This window comes from Apteryx mantelli, chromosome 18 (assembly GCF_036417845.1).
Source record: "Apteryx mantelli isolate bAptMan1 chromosome 18, bAptMan1.hap1, whole genome shotgun sequence".
Classification (NCBI taxonomy): domain Eukaryota; kingdom Metazoa; phylum Chordata; class Aves; order Apterygiformes; family Apterygidae; genus Apteryx; species Apteryx mantelli.
In genome coordinates this window covers 1,854,983-1,873,189 of record NC_089995.1, presented here as the reverse complement: position 1 = coordinate 1,873,189, position 18,207 = coordinate 1,854,983, and the positions used below count along the sequence as shown (strand labels likewise).

The window sequence follows — 18,207 nt, the reverse complement described above, 5'->3', positions numbered from 1 at the left end:
GCGCCGCGGCGGCGGCGGGCGCTGAGGGGAGCGGGGGAGGGGCGGCGGCGGGGGGCGGGGGCGGCGGCGCCCCCAGAAGTTCCTCCTCGCGCCCCTCCCCCGCGCGGCCCCGCGGCCCCCCGCTCCCTCCCCGGGGCGCGCGGCCCCGCGCGGGGCCCGGCGGCGGCGGCGGGGCCGGGCCGGGCCGGGCCGGGCGGCGCGATGGGGCCGGGCCGGGCCGGGCGGGGGGCCCGCGGCCCTACCTGCCGCTTCGCCTCGCCCTGCCCGCGGCCGCCCGGTGCGGGGCGCCGCTGCGTGCGGCGCGGCCCCCGCCTCGGCGGCCCGCGGCGGGCCGGTGTGCGGGGAGGCCGGGGCCTAGGCGGCGCCGGGCGGGGAGCTCGGAGCCCGGCGCCCCCCGGAGCCGGCGCCTGGGGCCGCGGCGAGCCGGGGGCCGGCGGCGGCGGGGCCGCGCTGCGGCGGCGCGGCGGCCGCCTCCCGGCGCGGCGCGGCTCGTCCCGTCCCGGCCGCGGGCAGCGAGGCCGGCGCGGCGCGGCGCGGCGGAGCTGCGCGACCGCAGCGCCGGGTGGGACCTGGAGGCACCCGGGAGCCCGCCTCGGCGGGTGCAACTTTCTGCCGTCATTCCGGCGAGAATAATAATTAAGTCTTAAAACTTTGAGGTTGGCGAAGCTGGATCCTTTACAGGCGGGCAGTCCAGGTGCACAGCCTTCCTGCTGCCTGACCCTCGGCGAGCAAGGGCGTCTGAATTGATGAGATGGGAAGATTTTGGTTAAAGGGTCATTTTTTGCTCCGAGCAGCAGCGGATTCATTCCTGTCGTCAGCTGATCCCTCCTGCTTCTCCTGCTGAATGCAAAGCAGACAGAGATCTGTTGTGACATTGCAGCCATGTCACAACAGAGTGGCATCACAGTCACGTTAGAGTCGCATCTCATTCACGCTGCAGTCATCGCGCAGTAGTCACGCAGCACAGCCTTACATCCGTAGTGTTTGATGACTGTGTTTTGGGATTCTCTGTGTTCTTACCAATGACTTTTACTGGCAATCGAAGTGGATTTTAATGTTGATCAATAAGGTTTGTAGGGTAAATGTTTTGAGGAGTCAAAGAGAAATGCACACGGAATGTAGCACAATGAAGAGAAATCATCTGCTAATATTATTGCCTAGTGAATGCACCCTTCTTAGAGCAGCTAACGTTTTCTCTATTTGTTGATTTACCTTCCTGACAACTACACTAAACTCACAGTAAAGTCGGGAACTGAGAAGGCCAAATAGACTACCTCTGTGCACTGAGAGCTGGCTTTGCTGGGTCAGCTGCAGGCCTTTGATGTGATAGAGCTTTTCAGTAACTTTGCTATGAAAAGTGCTTGGTTTATTGTTGTAGTGAGCTGAGATAATTTTAGCCAAAACTCAAGCTTTTTAATGTTTTTCCCTCCTACTCAGGAAATGCAGCAAATGCTTTGGGGGTTAGGGAATGAGGGGAGGGTGGTGCAGGGTCCCAGGTAGTAGGCTGTGGTTGTGCAAAGTTTCCTGTAGATTTGTGCAGGGGTCTCCTGCACTCCTCTGCAGTCATTGGCCTCCTAGGCAGAGGGATCATTGTGGATAGGCTGTTGTTAGACGTAGTTATTTCTGACCCTTTCACTTACAGGGGTATGGATATTTGGTAGGTGGTGCTGCCTCTATCTTCTAGCTGTTGTGGGGTCAGTTTGATTAGAATATTGTCGGAGGAGAGGGAAAGTTGAGCTATGCCAATACTTTCCCACTGTGCTGTGTTACTGTTGCCCATGGGGCCGGTTCAGGTGATGGCACAGGAATAGGTGCTTTCTTATCTCTCCTCACCCCTTTGTTTCCTTCATTCATGTGAGGGCTTCACTGGGCTGCTTTGCAGAGAAATGGTTGTTTTGGTCCAGCTGTTGCAGTATGAAGCAATAAGAGCATATTTTTGCATATATTTGCTCCAGTAGGTTCTTCCTGGAGCAAATAGGTTGTTTCACTTGAGGCTTTTGACCTCCAACTGGGCTGGTTTTGTTCAGGGCTGCCATTGCTTTCCTTTCCCACTTGCTTAGTGGAGAATTGATTCCTCTTCCACTATGAAGCTTAATGCTGTTGTCCATTTGCTTTTGGAAAGCTAATTCTGCCTTCCATCCGTGAATCGGTACAGTTGCTTAAACTTGCAGGTCCTTCTGGAGCATTGGACATACTGTTGAGTTTCTTTCTCTGCAAAAATGGGAAGTGTGCAGCAGTGATGTGTGGTGAGGCTTACTGAATGGTGCCCCTCTAGCATTTCAAGCTGTAAAACGTGATACCTAGCAGAATTGCATCCTATCAAAATATCTGTGCGTACCTTGTCCAGCAGAATTATGAAAGCATGTATTATTCTTCAAATAAAGAGGACTTGGAGAGCAAGACTGAATTCTTTTTGGTTCATTTTCACTTCAGGAAAGTTTGAAGAGAGCATCTTGGAATCATGGCTGTTTATTTCTTCATATTGGCTCATTTCTCTAAACAGAAACATTGATTGCTCTGTTGCTGAGAAAGTGGTTGCAGCCCCTTCCTACGGGCTAGTAAAGATGCGTTAAAAATTAACCTGTGTGAATCTGTGAAACTAACACATTATTTCTTGCACTGTTTTTCCACTCTTAGAGTGTGTGAGTAATGTCCATCTCTCATGGAAGGTGCCATTAGGCTTTCTTATTATCTGTGTGCTGCTGTCTGGTTTGGTAGCATGTGCCTTGCTTAATGCTTGTCCTATATTTTGGCATTAGGGCATAACAGCTCTGTCTGTGCTACTGGTCTTCAGGAATAGCTGGCCCGGGATATGTCAGTGTTAGCCCCGATGGTCAGTGCTAATATTACTATTTTGGGCATCTGCTGATTTCTAGTGGCTTAGTGAACTCTCAGCTAGAGGAATGTCTCATTTTCCTGACTACTTTTTACTGTATCTCTTTAACAGGAAGCAGATCTCTGCCTTTTTCCCCTCTAGAAGCGTAATCTCTCAGTAATTTCTAAGATTTAATCTTCCTTGAGAGATTTTTAATATTTTCTCCTTAGCAGTGTCTCTAAAGACATAAAGTTTTACAGGTGGATAATATGAAGTGTTTTACTTTAACGGTTTGTGTTATTTCAAGAAGGATTTGCAGAAGCAAGTGAACTCTTTTTAGAGAGATTACAAGGCTGAGAGCTTGGCCACTAGAGCAGGCCTTTGTGTTTTTTGCATGAAGCTGTGGTGTTCTGGCCTGTCTCAGAGTTTGGAGAGATAAGAGCTAGTATCTAGCACATCAGCTTGCAGGAGGAGCTTGCTCTTGTGAAGGGGAGGGGGGAGGATTGATCAGCCTTGCACTGTGAGTAAACCCTTAGTGCAGGAATGTGGACTTGGTGTGTTGGGACTGGGAAGAGCGGCATGTGTAGGGAGGTGTTCTCTAAAGCTGTCTTAAAAGAGACACTGGCAAGTGCGGTGGTTGGAAGCCTAACAGCTTCATGGGAGCTGAGGAGGTTGTTCTCATTGCTCATGTAAGTAGCAGTGAAAGCATTTCGCCTCTCTCATCCCCTGTTGCCTGCTTGGGACAATGGGCTCAACCTCTGATATTTGTGACTTCATCCTAGCCTGTGAAACCGGAGGCAGAGCTGTCATTGCAAAGCAAACAAATTGTGTAAAGGAGGGTAGGTGGTCGGGGTGAATGATCTCTGTGTGGATGAGTAGCAAGGCTTGCAATGCACACAGTGTTGGCGATAGGGCGGAGGATTTGAACAGTGGTTTCACAGCACCCTAAAAAGAAGACTAAAGCAAAGTTTTGCTTCACCTCTGAAACACTGGCAATGTGTGTAGAGACTGCTATCCTTTGCCAGCATTGTGGTGGGGCCAAGTTCAGGGTCCCAGTGTAGCCTTGTGCTGCAAACGCTGTGCTGGCCAATGCCTGCCCCAGAGAGCCTCCAGTGATCTTCAGGCACAAGTCAGCAATAGAAATAACAGAGCTGTGGAAAGCTGACCAAACTGTCAGTAAAATGGGAAAAACATAGTGCTGTGTATGTGAGCTCATGACATGAAGAGGTTCTGATTTTTGCTTTCTAATATTTCAGGCTGGTGCAGTATGTTTTCTGTGTGATAGGACAATGCCTTCAACCTTCCCTTATATGGGAAAATCTGGTATGCAGCCTAGCAATCTGCCAATATGTGGCTATTAATTTTTAGCATTGTTATGGTGGTTGAGTCCAGTCAGCCTAAGACGTAGGAAATACCTGGGACGCTATGGTTGGGCTTTGGTGTTGAAAGCAGGTCCCCGATAGTTATCTGGGCAAAGATTATCTGTGCCTGCGCTCCGGAGCACTCAGCTCCTGGGGAAGTGAATTAAAAGCTGGGAGTGTTCAGTGTCTGGACGCAGGGACTCCTGTTGAGTTTGGGTCCGGTGCTCAGAGGGGAGCTGGGAGCCTTGGTCATGTGGGTACTGAGGAGGTTGGTGAAGTGTTTAGCCCATGCTCTGTGGAAGGACCTTTCCTCCTATGGAGGAAGTGCTGCCTTGAGGTTAAGGGGTGCATACTGTTTCCATACTGCAGGCTATTGCCTCTAGGGAATTCCCAGCCTGTAGTAAGCATAAACCCTGCTCTAGTAGGAACAAAACAGTCTCTTGGTTCACAAAAGAAAGTGAAAAGTGTGGGAAACAAGTCTCCAATCCCAGTTTGTTTTTAATGCAGGCACTTGAAATGTGCTTGCAGAGCTTCACTGGGTACAGATGAAGAAGTGCAGGTGTTACCACCATGACGAGATGTTAGCTTGTCCATGAGGTGCACACATTATGTTTTTTAGCTCTGTTTTTCCTGTGAGGGATGCTGCTCAGTAGCAGTCTGACAGTGATATTGTTAATCCTAAAAGATGCAGCATGTTCCTCATCACACAGCAGATCTTGGGATCCCTCTTTTCTGCAGTCCTGCCTTCGCCTTAACTTTGTGCAGTCCTATTGTTGCACTAGTGTAGGTTTTCTTCTAATTTCTTCTGTTGTGTTTTAACTGGTGGGATTAAGCTTAGATCTCTTCAGTGTAGCTTTCTGATGCTTGTCTGGCCGTCTTTTTGTTGTTTGGCTCAAGGTGGTTCTTGGCAAGGCAGGATTGACAAGCAAGTAACTCGTTGCTTCCTTTTGGGGTAACTGTGCCTTTGGATGAAAGCAGATGAAAGTTAAGCTTGTCAGCGGAAGACAGGAATTTGCAGAATATTTGTGTGCATCCTGAATGTTTTCATAGAAGCGTGGGATCTGTGGAGCCCTGTTTTGCAGTAGTGTAAAAGGAGGCAATGTCTGTGGTCAGGTTATTGTTAACCCAGGTCAGTGACCTGGATCAGGGATGCTACATGTCCCTGCTAATGTGCATGCTGTTGCAAGGGAGGGACGGGTAGACAGAGGAGGGACAAGACTGTTTGTTTCAGCATCTTATGAGGTCCTCAAGCAAGTGTTTAAATTACAGCCTGGGAGCTCTTGCTGAGGAACGTAGCTCTTGCTATGTGGGAGTGGCATGAGCCTGCTGTGGGGGACCCCAGGGCAGAAGCATCTGAGGCTGCCTGGTGGGGGAAGCTCAGTCAGCTGTAATATGTAATGTCAGTGTGGCTGGCTTGCGGGAAGTATGTCTGGGGGTGATAGCAACTACTGCGCTTACTGCCCTGAGGATTATAAAAACTCTCCTAGGATATAAGAATCCCCCAGGAGGTACCTCATTTTTGCTTTTCTTTGAAGGAGGGAACAGTAATTGAAGGACTTAACCTACAAGGTCTTCCACATTAACAGTTACTCCTTAGAATTTGGATCCCTCTGTGTTTTACTAGAAATAGATGTTTGTTATATAGACTTAGCTGAGCTTCTTTCAAAAAAAATTTCTATTAAATCTCTCTTCAGAAGTCATGAAGGTAATTAGATAACTAAGTTATTCACTTGCTTTTATGTGCTTCCTTCTTTTTTTTCTTCATTTGCAGTTCAACATATGCTCAATGGTTGTCTTTAAAGGTGAATTTCAGTGTTAGCAATATGCTAGTGTACTATGTGCAGGAACAAGGGTGATGCAAAGTTATGGATGACTTTCCTTACTCTTAAGTCAAGACAGTGAATGTATTGGTTCTCTAGGAAATATTAATGCCTTGCTATATATGTGCATTGAAAGAAAGTTAAAGTTAGTCCTAGATACAGGAATAAAGATTAGTGCTTTGCTGTAGACATGCTGTGAAAACTGCTATTTTTGCGTGAGCCACTGCCTTGACTTCTCCAGATCTTGTGCACAAAGTACCTTTAACCCTAAATGTTTCATCCACTTTGGTTAAAACATTCTTAGGATAAAATGGAGCGTAAATGTTATGTGTCTGTTAACTGAAGATCTGAGAAGAGAGAGCCATTCTGTCATGATGACGTGTGTATATGTGCATGCTGCATCCTTGCTGTAGCCTGTGCTTGCTTAGCCCAGGGAGGAAAATAGTGTGGTGTGAGAATGCACAGCATATTACTCTTACTTGTATGCTTCTCTGCTTGGTGCTTTAGGGCAAGCAGAGTCCTATTTCTCAGTGATCTTTCTCAGTCCCTGTAGGGTGCCCCTCACCCAGGTATCTGAGTTCTTCCCGGCATGCACTTTTGTGCATACATAAAGGCAGGTTTCACTCTTCCACCGCAGACGGAGGAGACTGTGCGCTGTTTGTTCTGTGTGTGGTGATGTTGTGGGGAGGCTGACTGAAGCATGGCTTGTGCTTACTGTGAAGGTGCTGAGGTTTGTGGTTACCCTGATTTCTTCAGAGAAGTGGTTGCAGATTTGTGGGCCAGTCACTATGACTGTTCCACCTCCTTGCCCCTGAGGGTGAGAATTTCTGTGTGAGAATAACGTAGCTGTTTTGGGCTTGAGCCAGTCCCAAATTGTTTTTGAAGGATGAGGACCAGACCCTTGAATCTGGAAGCCAAAAAAAAGGGGTGGGTCATCATGGGGGCAGGCTCTTTGGAGCCTTTGTGGCTGTCATTTCAATGAGAGTGGTCTCTTCGGGAGCTCTGTAGCAAGGTGTGACTCCATGCAGGCTTATAGGTCATGTGTATTTGAAAAGGTACAGCTGTGTCCACATCTGACAGGGCCTAGTACACTGCGTGTGGAGATGTGGTTATTTGCAAATGCTGCTCTCTGGTTTCTAGGCAGGCTCTTTGGTGGCTGCTCTGCTGAGACTCATTGAGAAGTTGTGCTCTAGGAAGGTGTCAGAAGAGGAGGAGTGGTTCATCCAGGTAAACACTTGAGAGATGTGGAAACCATGTTGAGATGGAGCTCCTGACAGATACATGCAGTAAGACTGGGCTAGGATGTGGGACTGTGGGGCCGGTGCTCTGCCGTTGTGTCCAGGGGGCTGCCTGCCTGGCCCCCATGTTGCTGCATGTCAAAGGAGATTGAGGTCTGTAGGCCTGCCAGGCAAGCTGCGACAAGAGTTGCTTGGCATTTTGGTGCAGTTGAACCCCCATGCCTGCCAGCTGGCCAGCTGACCTGCTGAAGATGGTGCTGGCTGGCCAGGAGGCTCCAGGACACAGTGGATGCCTTCTGTGTCTGTGTTCTGAATAAAAGCAGCTTGGCTCTGGGAGAGGCCCATAACAGCTGTGCCTGTGCCCTCTTTGAAGGGGCTCGGTGTGCTCTGCAGTCCTGTCTCTGCTTAGAAGAGGGATTCAGCAAAAATGGTGCTTTGCAGTCGGAGTTACTGATTGCAGCCTGAGTGTGCTCCGGCAGGAGGGGCGCGCTCAGTACCTGTGCAAACACAAACCTGCAGCCCAGTGAGGCTCGTGCTCTCTCTGCCCTTGGTGACACCTGTGAGCACCTCTGAGCTTGCCTGAGGTTTGTACAAGCGTGAGTGGCAGGAACTTGGCAAACTGTTCTGGTATGATGTGCAAGGAACCCCACCGTCTTTTCTGGGCAGTGTTTGACAGGAGTTAAATGTTTAAAGCCATGTTGCAGTCAGCTGGTCTCTGACTGAAGGGCATTATGGCAGGGCTGGAACAAGAAGGGGCTGCTTTTCAATATCTGGTTTCTGTAGCATTTTATTTGCAGCATGTCTGGGCAGGACTTTGCATGTTCACTGTTAAAGAGGGTACCCAAGAGTATTAAAGGATTGCCTGTAGCTGAGGAAACCTCGTGCTGCTGAAATCCAAGCTTTTGCACATAAGGAATTGATGAATTTTTCTGGCACTTCTCTTTGCTCCCGTGCTGGAGTGATTCTTGGGATGGTGTAAAAGTATGCAAATGCAAGAAAGCATTGAGGTTGGACTGGGCTTATAGCAAACTGGCAATAGAAGATAACAAAGCAGGCTATTAACACCAGCAAACAAGGGGCTGGTAGGGGGGCAATGACCAGCGAGGTAGTCCACCTTGGAGGTCTTAGGTGATGAGTTTCAGTTAGAGAAGACTGACAGAAACTCCAGAGCGAAAAGCTTTCAGAGGAACTGGACACTGCAGTGGGGTCTCTGTGACCTTTTGGAGCTGTAGCCAGTGTTGTTGTGCCTTCCCAGAGGGAGGTCTTCTCTGGGGTGTCAGATGTACTCTTAATGTATCCACAGCCAAATCTCGAGGTGCATTGCAAATGCTTGTTCATCCTCTTGGCAGCCTTGCTGGGAAGGCTGTTTTTTATCCCCATTCTGCAGTTGGAAAATAGAGGCACAAAGGGCTTTGATTGCCTTTGAGGAGCTGTCTGCAGTGTGACAAAATTCTGCTTTCTGACAGCTTGAGTTTACTGTGCAAGTTATCAACAATAGCAAGAGGGGAAGATCTGGGCTTTCAGAAATGCCATCTGATTTTTTTGGCTGCATGCCTTGGGATAGTTTGAGTTTGGTGCTCTTAGGTGTGTAGCTCTCAAACAGCAACCTTATAAAAGATGTTTTGAACTGGGCAGCTATCAAGGTCTATCAGTTGAGCTGGCTTTTGTGCTCCTTGAGCAGTAGTAAAGGTGCTATGGGCTAAACTGTGCCTGGTGGCATCTGTACAGGCCCAGTGACCTTGAGGATGGTCTTGAGCAACTAACTGAAGCCTGAAGAATGCTTGTGAGTGGAAAACAAAAAGAAACAGGAAAATGTGCGGGGTGTGCAGGATGCTTGTTTTTGCTGAGACCTCTATATCCCTCCTGCTAGCTAGAGAGCAGCTGGGTGGTTTGCTGTGTTGTAAGAGGTCTCTGAAGAGGCCAGCTATAACTCCTATACTCCCACAAGCCTAGTGCTTCAGAAGAGGCTTTTCTTATATTACTGGGAAGTCTGGATCATCGTGACCACTGGTCCAGGAAGTCTGTAGGAGCTGAGCCCAGGATCTTATCACTGTATGGGGGTAACAGCAAAGAGCCTGTCCTTTGATGTCAGCTGGTGGAGACTGTCTGGAGTTATCTGACGTATCTGTACTATAGGACACTGGACCGGGTGCTTCAGGGAAGAGGACCTGCTTCCAGCACCCAGAGTTAGCCCTGAGAGCGACTACTTTGCCTGTTTCCATCTAGGCTGCAATCAGGGTTGCATTGTCACTGTTCCTCATGTGTTCTGAGCCCAAGCTTCGCGCAGTCCCCTTGGCATCCTTAACCTGTACTCCTCATGCCACCTTGAGGCTCCCTGCCTTGTGGGGTAGCAGGTGGGGTGTAGAATCCCAGGCTCTGGGAGAGGAATTGCACCTCAGGCATCTCTTTGGTTGCCAGCCAAGCTGGTCCTCAAGCTGTGTTGAACTGCTGTTGAGAGTGTGCCTCTAGCACCCTGCAGCCAAGGAAGGCCCCTGCAAGCCCTGCCTCTTGCGCTCAGGGAGGGACCAGAGGGATCCTAGGAGTGCTGTGCCAGGGAGCCTCTGGAAGTTGCACTTCCCCATGGGCTATATTGGCCTGTGCATCTCAAGGCCCTTCTGCAGCACAGAGAAATAGCTACAGAGTTTTCTCTTATTTTTAAGTAGGAAATTAAGCGCTGAGTGACCCAAGTCCAGGGTTATGTGAATACATATTTTCTCCTCCAGCCTTTCTGGAAAGTTGTGGGTTTTTTTGTTTGTTTCTAGGGCTTAACTTGCTGAGTAGTAATGCAGAAGGGGAGAATGGAGAGACAGATGGACTTGAGGTGCTAAGAGTTTGGAGAACATCTGAAAGGTATCTGTAGTTGGCCTGTTCCTGTGCATTGACCATAGGGCCAATCTCTGCAGTGGTTGTAGTGTGGTTTGCTCAGGTTGTGGCTTGGACTTAGCTGCTTTTTGCAGATTTACCCTGTGGAAATTCTGGGTACACCACAGGTATGGAAGATTCCTCAGCTCCAAAGCCACAGTGCTGAGGGGGAATGATGGGAGGAGTGGATAGGCTTTGTGGCCACTGGCCCAGTCTGTGTCCTGGACACCGAATTCATGTCATTCCTTGTTGGTTTGCTGATGAGCACCCCTGGGCCTGTGGAGAAGTGGAAGGCAAACTTGGCAGTGATGATGGAGAAATGGCTTATCAAGATTTGGCTGCCAGGGCTGTTAAGGGTTAATTCAGCCTGTGGAGCTTAGCCACATCAGAGCATGTTTATGTTTAATGGGGAGCAGAGGCCTGGAAAATACTACATCAGTGCAACGGGCTTCGCTAATGCGGTGGCAGAAGCTTGAACTTGTGATGCTCCTGACGCCAGCACACGTGATCGCTCTGCTTGTGGCACGTCTCCGTGGAAAGAGTTGGTGTGGGCCCGTTGGCTGTGTGTATGGGAGCATCACATATGTTCGCACACACAGCAGGTGACCCTTTCCCGTGATCTGGACAACACAGCTGCTCCTGACTTTTAAGGGGCTTCAGATGTAATGGATTGGTGCCTGCCTTGTGTGTAAATTCATGTATCTGAGAAATCCTGGCCCTTACCACCACTGAGGGTAGTTTGCAGGCCTGCCTGTGGGCATGAGTCCAGCCTACCGTGTGCCAGCTACAAGGCCATTCTGGCCTTTCTCATCTCCCTTCTCTCTTCCTTGTGTGCACAGGTCATGAGTATAGAGAAGATTTGGTTTTGTTTTATTTTTCCTCTAGCTTTTGCCTTGCTGATGTTGAGGATTAAAATCCACTGCCTGGGGCTCATGAGCAGCTGTCTGGAGCGAGACGCTTTGCCCACTCATCAGAAGACAACAGAACTGGGCTTGGTGGAAGGGAAACCTGTCTCGCTCCTGGCAGATCCGGCGATGGTGTGGGAAGGGAATACAGTGAGCACTGGGTACATCCCTGTTCTGCGGATTGCCACCTCTCTGTCCCAAGTGTTACTTGGGACAAATGTGTCTTCTCACTTTGAGCTGTTCCTAGAGTTGCTGAAAGAAGTACACTTTACAGTGAGCTTGTACCTGATTTTCCTCTCTCTCTAGCAACGACCTGGACTGCCACAGCTTTATGCACGTGCTCTCTGGCCAGGTAGGATGGCTTTGGGTTTTGCTACATGTTGTTACTGAATGAAGCTGAAGGTGTTTCTAACCTTGCTGTGGCTTTCCCTCTTCTTGTGCTATTACTCCCTGTTCACTGCTGTGCTCACTGTGGAGTCTAAGAAAGCACTCGGTTCTTAGCCCTGTGGTACTGTGTAGCTTTGAAATAACAGTTGAAGGTCATTATGGTTACGATCTTGGGTTAGGAGCTGTGTTTGAAAACTCTACAAAAAAACCTGTTGGCATTTCTGCCATGTGAGCTTGTCGTGGGAGTCATGTAGCTCAGCTGATCAAAGCTGCATTACCGGATGGCAGCATCCAGTCTGTGTGTGCTGTCTTCCTTGTTGGGCTGCCAGCAGAACATCATCTGTATAAGGACAGTAGCAGTGTCCTGAGGATTCCCTGGAGTATTTGACATGTCTGTCCTTTCGGGTCTGAGGGCCTGCCTGGAAGGCTTTGGGAGCAGTAGGAGGCTTGGTGTTGAGCAGGCTCTTAGGAGGGGGACAGCTGTGCAGCATCACTGTGAGCTGTCATATTCCTTGTCTCATGGAGCAGGTGACAGGCAGGTTGTGGTTATTTCTTGCCTGCCCATTATAAGCTTTGTTGTCCATTCCCCTGGCGGGTGGCAGAGTTGCATGTCCTGGGAAAGTGCTGCATGGTTTGACCAGAAGGACTAGCATGTGCGCTGGATAACTTTATCAGCAAATCTCACAGGTCTTGGCTCCCTCAGCCCCACAGAGAGTGCAGTAATTCCCTCTCTGTTTTCTAAAGATTAAAATATTTTAAGGACAGGAAAAATTCCTGGAGCATATCTATGACTCCCCTGTTGGAGGCCATTGGTGTGGCACTCCACACCACCTGCACATGTGCACACTCCTGAGGGATGTTTGCTCCCAGGCTTTCATTTGCTCTGACCTTTTTATGTGCTTCTTTTTCCCCCTTGCTCGCTTTGTAGTGTCATGTCCCCTTGGTCATGGAAGTGGGGCCTCTGCACCCCTTCCCTCGGGGTCCTGGTAGGCCGCCTGCTCTGTTTACCTTGGTCCAGGAAGCAGTGATGTGGTGTTAGGGCAGATCTGAAATGAAGAGCATTTGGCCTGCTCAGTGAAGTGAGTGCCTGAGACTTCTGCAGTGGGATGCTGAAGGGGGTCTTGGTTTCTGTAGCTCGTGTGGGTAGAGCTAGAAGGCTCTCTCTCTATATCCCTGCTTGGGAAGGAAAAATGTATGCCACAGCTGCCTTGCAGCAAGCTCATGGGCTCCCCAGCCCCCTACCTCGCTGCTGCTGATTCTCTCCTACTAAACTACTGGGTTATTTTTAACTTGGAAAAATTACAACCCAAGATTTGCATTCTCTACCCCCAGTGGAGGGCTGAAGGCAGGATGTGGGGGAGGGCACTGCAGAGGGCTGGGAATGCGGCTCGCCACTCCAGCAGGCCTCTTTCCAGGGGGCTTGTGCCCCCTGCAGCACTCTCCCTGCTGGGCTGGGCATGCTTGCTGAGCTCAGAGGCTGCGCAATGGGGAGGCAGCGAGGCTGCCTCTCCGCTCCACGCGGCTGGAGTTTCAGCCTGGATTCCCACAGTGAATGCACCAAGCAGCTGCAGACACACAAACAAATCGTGCTGCAGCAGGCTGTGGGGAGAGAGCGTGCTTCTGCGCTGCCAGGCTGCTTGCATGACAGCCTGCAGACAGGCCACTTATAATGGGGGATGGATACCTCCGTTAAGCAGTATCCCAAGAGAAGCTCCCCAGTGCTTGAGTGTGTTGTGGAGGAGCAGCCGGCTGGGCTGCTATTTTGCCCAGTGAAGGAGGCTTTGCTGGGCCACACAGCCCTCCCTGAATTCAGCTTGATGATAGCTGGATGGGAGGAGCAAGGAGAGACATGTTGCGCTCGCGCTCTCATTCCCCCTCCCCTAGCTCTGCCTCTTCACTGTTTTGCAGGCAGCTGTGTTGTCAGTGCTTGTCTCACCCTGCCCGGGTCTCCCTGAGTTGTAGCCGTGGGTTTCTGGGTGAGCAGGTGTCCTTCATAAATCCAGCGGCTGTGTGATGTCTTTGCAGAGCCCCTTCTCCATGCAGCCCACAGGAATGTAGTTGCCTGAGTCCCTCTGGATTGCACCACAGATACTCTGGCTTCAAGCTCCAGTAGCTCTGCTGGCTGAGACGTGCCTGTGCAACCCTGCCTGGAAACAGGAACCGATAAGGTAGCAGGAACCAAACAGTACCAGGGGATTGTGGGTGTCTCTTTTTGCTGTTTGGTGACTTGGAGAAGGGTGTTGGTTAAATCGAATGAACAAGGACCAGTGCAGGCAGAGAGTGCTGCTCCTTTTCTGTCCCAGCCAAACCTGTGGGTCCTCTTCTGCTGCTTGCCTGCGGTGTGGATGTGTCAGGTAGGGAGGGTGGTTGTCTGGTGCCAGGGCCCTGGGCTCTCTGGTCTGTCAAGAGGGAAGCTACTGAGGGTGGAGGGTGCTTTGGAAGGCCCTCTGATGAGCAGGTACTGCTAGTCCCAGGGAGCTCTACTCCGGCTTGCCAGAGAGCCTTGCAGAGCCCTTCAGTCCTGACCTGTGGTCCTGCCACTCCGTAGTACTCCTGGTCATTAGGGAAGGAATAGCAGGGCAATGCAGCAAACTTCTCTTAGCGAGCAATGGCCAATATTCATTTCTCCCAGCCCTCTTCAGGCGGACCCAGGCCCTCCTGCTCCTTTGTGAATGAGCTGTATTTGCCTGCCTAGGCTGGATCTCTTACCCCAGCACTCTGGATCCAACTTGGCCCAGCATGCTTCTAGTCAGCATGCTAATGTCGGAGGCTTTCTAGGCCTGGAGTCAGGGATCACTGTTAGATACAGTTTCCTGATGCTGTTACCGTGCGTCTGACCAGTTCCAGCTGCAAGGACTTTGGGAGTCTCTGCTGGTGCAGCAGCATTAATGCCTCAGCTCTGCAAAGGTCTGAAAGGTTTCCCCTGATGCCTGACCCTGATAGAGAAATGATGTGACTCAGTCTCCTGCCTGCACAGTAGGGACTGACTGCTCACTACTTTCCCCTTTCACTGAGGCCATAGGGTTTATTGCCAGGTGTGAGACGCTGTTTCTCAGTCCGTGATCCAGGGGCCACTGGCGTGATGACAGCAGGCTGTGGGGACACAGAGCAGCTCCCAGTCTGTCAGGCCTGGGAACAGCAATTCTCCCCCTGTGCACGGCTGCTTCTGTGGCTTATATATGGCAACAGGGATCTCCTGGAGCAGGTGGCCCTGCTACTTCAATACAGTGTGTGCACACGAGGACAGCTTTTGAAACTAGCATAGGGAATGGTATGTGAGACCAAAGAAAGATCAGGACCCTTTGCTTGTAGGACAGTCTTACAGAGGCTCTTGATTGCATCACTGCCTGAAGCCCTTTATTGCTGCCTTGTGTTTGGAAGGACTGAGCAGAACCCCCATGTGTTGGTGGTCGTGACAGTTGCCTCTGTGAAAGTTTTAGCTTAGTGCTGCTGGGAAGCCTGGCTCCAGCTCCCTAGAGAGGTCTGAACCTTCTCACCAGAGTTTGCACTCTGCCAGCCTTTTTTGGGACAGGCTAGCACAGCTTCTGGTACCAGAGCAGCAAGGGTGTGCTGAGCCTAGCCAACACCTAGGCTAGCTGCAGTCCATGAGCCCAGCTTGCTGCTGGCCTGCTGACCAGGTACAAGCCAGTCCTGCCTCCCCAGGAGCCCTCTTGTGACTGTGCAGCAGGTCTGGACCCAGCACCTCTGGCTAGTGTCCTCTCTTCCTTCCTCTGTATTTCCTGAATACAGAGGAGATGCGGCCTGGACTGCAGCATTTCCTGGGACACTTGATGAGAGCAGGCCTGTTTGTCTGAAAATCAGGAGTTTCATGGCATGGCTGTGCAATTCTTGTCCATTCTTTATCTGCCTACCTCTGTAGCTTGTACTTTGTTGTTGCCTGCAAACTGCTTTGCCTGTCTAGGACCTATATTTTCAAGGGATCCTTTCTGTAATGAAAGCTGTGGGAGGGAGGTGAGGGAAGGAGAGGATCCATAGGATGTTTAGGAGTTGAATGGGACTTGCACCACTCATCTGCAAGGAAACGTCGCAGAAGGCATACTGACAGACGGAGGTTGGACACTCATTGTCTGCCTTTATTTCAGAGGAGCTGCTTGCAGTGAGACCTCGTCCTTGGCACTCGCCTGGAGCCTGAGCCTGCTGTGCTCTGCCTGGCACTGCTGCCGTGCCCAGAAAGGGGGAGTCTTGGGCTCCTGGGAGCACAGCTGGCAGAGGGGGTCAGCCCAAAGCAGGGGGCATCTCCAGTGGGGCCAGTGCTAGGTAGTTTGGGAGGACAAGTGATAACATGCAGAGTCAGATATATTCTTCTAAATTACTTCTTCTCTTGCTTGAAATGCACAGAGGGGCATACAGGCTAACATGTGGAGCTCCTGCTCCCCTCTAATGCTTCTGATAAACCGCTGAACAGGTTCATCATCCTGTCTGTGTCCTGTGAAGAAAGCTGTTGGGAAAACCGCTTCTCTTTAAGCGCCTGCTCTTAGCCGCTGGTGAGGGCGTGCAGCTGAGGCACGGACCCCACCTCATATTTTCAGAGCGATGTAAGATGATGCTGAGAGCCAGCAGTGTGAAAGTGCGGGTACTGAGCTGGCAGTATGCTCCCACACTGCAATTAGTTGGACTAAAAAGTAGTCACCGGAGGGGCTCCTCACCTCAGTCATGGTGCGAGATAGACTTTGTGCTTTGGCTGGGTGCGGCTTGTTTTGCTTGGAGAGCAGGTATGGGGGGCTCTCGCTTGTGGCCTGGGGCGTGGGGCTCCCAGGAGCCTGCTGACAAGCAGCTGCAAACCCGGCTAGATTTTTATCCTGTCATTGAGATGTAGCTCTTAAGAGTGGCTTGCACGTGCAGGGTGTCAAATGGCTTGGTTTGTGTCAGTGAGTGTTTGCCATGGCACTGGCCTGAAAGTCAAAATTAAAATGTACCATATAATGGCACACGTAAAGTGGCTACTCGTGGTGACTGTGGCTGCAGTCCAATATTGCTGCCTTTTTCTACTCTTTGATGCTTTAGGTTGCTGGAGCTTAGGCTTTCTTTTAGTGCTGAAATTCTGTTTAGGAAGCGGACAGAAAGAGTGCGGGCTTTCTGAGAGTATTAGCACCGGTATTTCCAGCACGTAGGTGGGCCTGCTCACATGCACCTGTGTGTGCCCTTGTCCTCCAGGAGGTAGCTTCTGCGCACTGTGTGCTCTTTGATCCCATCTCCTGCTATGCTTCATGCTACCCTTGGAAAAAGCCACATGTCCCTTTTGCTTGTCTGTGTCCAGAAAGGCTCGACAATCTCTAAAGACCTGACAGTTGGGTCTTGTGTGGGGGTTTTCTTTGTTTTGTTTTGTTTTTTTTTTAACTGCACACATTGTTTCCTGGCTGCAGCTTATTTCTACAGATAAAATCTGTTCTTTTTCCCCTTTGAAGAAAGAAGCCACCTGCCTCTTCCAGACAGCCGAAAATGGTACTGTAGGGATGTGTTCTAATAAAGTAAAAAAATTCTTGTCCATGCTGCTGTGCTGAATAAGGAGCTTTCTTGGGCAAATGCCATCAGTTTCTGTAGACACTGAAGCCTCTGCTTTGTCTGAGTTTGTAGCCCTTTTGGCTGCCAGTGAAAAGCGTGCAGACACGACCTGAGTGAGCAGGCAGGGCTCTGCTCGAGGCTGCACAGAGGCAGCTCTAGTGCCTTGCTGCCGCTCAGCGCCTCGCGAGTCCGCAGCAGGACAAGGGCTGAGCAGACCTTGCCGCTGCTCCGCTTCCCCTGCAGCTCCCGAGTGAGGTTCGGAGCCCTCACTGAGGCTGGGTGCGGCTGTGTGTCGGCGTGGGGGGCCTGGCTGCTTCTGGGGCACTCGGAGTGGGGGGGGGGGGGGGGGGGAAGAGGGGAGGACAGAGCGGAGCTTAAAGATAGACTCCCAGAACACAGCAGCCAGGGAAATGGAAACGGGAAGTGAAGGCAAATCAAAAGCAGGAGGGATTTAATAAACTACTCTCTGGACGGATGCACTGAATGCAAGATGTGTGACAATGCTGCAGTTGAATACACGATGCTGTAAAGCATGGTGCGGGGATGCTTTATTTCACAGAGCTTGTACTTCTCTTAACAGTAATCCCACTTTGTTGAGGTAGACTCCTGTAGAAAGCGCCCTGTTAGTGGCTGGACTGGAACCCACTGAGTACAGTTCTGGCCAGGGCCCTTCCCAGGCCCCAAAGTGCCTTGGACAGCTGCGTCCCATGTGGTTGCGTTTGTGCTGTGCTGCATTTGGAGCTGCTGACTCCCACCTTCCTCGGCTGCGCTGCAGGATGTGATTTCCCTGCAGGAAATGAAGGCTGCTGTTTGGACAAAGGCTATGAATAAAACTTTCTTTCTGGAGTGTCCTGCTGCCTCCATGACTGAGGGGCCGTTAATGCATCTGCTCCTGGCTACAGTGTTTGGGTCACAAAACTCTTAAAGGGACATTGTGAAAATCTGCAATGGCAGAATGCTGGCCTGACTTCAGAGATCGTACTAAATCTGCCATCTGCGGGGCCTGTCCTCGCTGCTAGTTGGCCAGGTGTCCTAGGCCATGTTCAGGAGCCTCAAAAAGAGGGGAGGGCCAGGGTAAGGTCCACATGTACGTCAAGGTGAAAGACAAGGGTAGCCCAGGCCATGCAGTTTGCCTTACTGTTCTTCAGGATTGCAGGGTCTGTTCTCAGTTTTTGTGAATCAAAGCACTATCCCCGCTACGCCCTGCCACCAAAATAATTGTCCTGCTGGGCCCTTGTTTGGCTCATCCTCACCTGTGCACGTATTATGCATGGTGTTACATGGAAGGGGTCTCGT

The 18,207-nt window shown here is 50.7% G+C and overlaps 1 protein-coding gene across 1 annotated transcript in view; it reads left to right on the top strand.

Annotated features, from left to right (window-relative positions):
* Positions 1 to 13,473: 13,473 nt before the first annotated feature.
* The window catches only part of CHD6 (chromodomain helicase DNA binding protein 6), a 92,138-nt gene continuing 87,404 nt past the window's right edge, over positions 13,474 to 18,207 (top strand). Inside the window, exon 1 of the mRNA XM_067307933.1 lies at positions 13,474 to 13,556. The gene's annotated coding sequence lies outside the window, so the exon portion shown is untranslated. The remainder of the gene's footprint in view (positions 13,557 to 18,207) is intronic.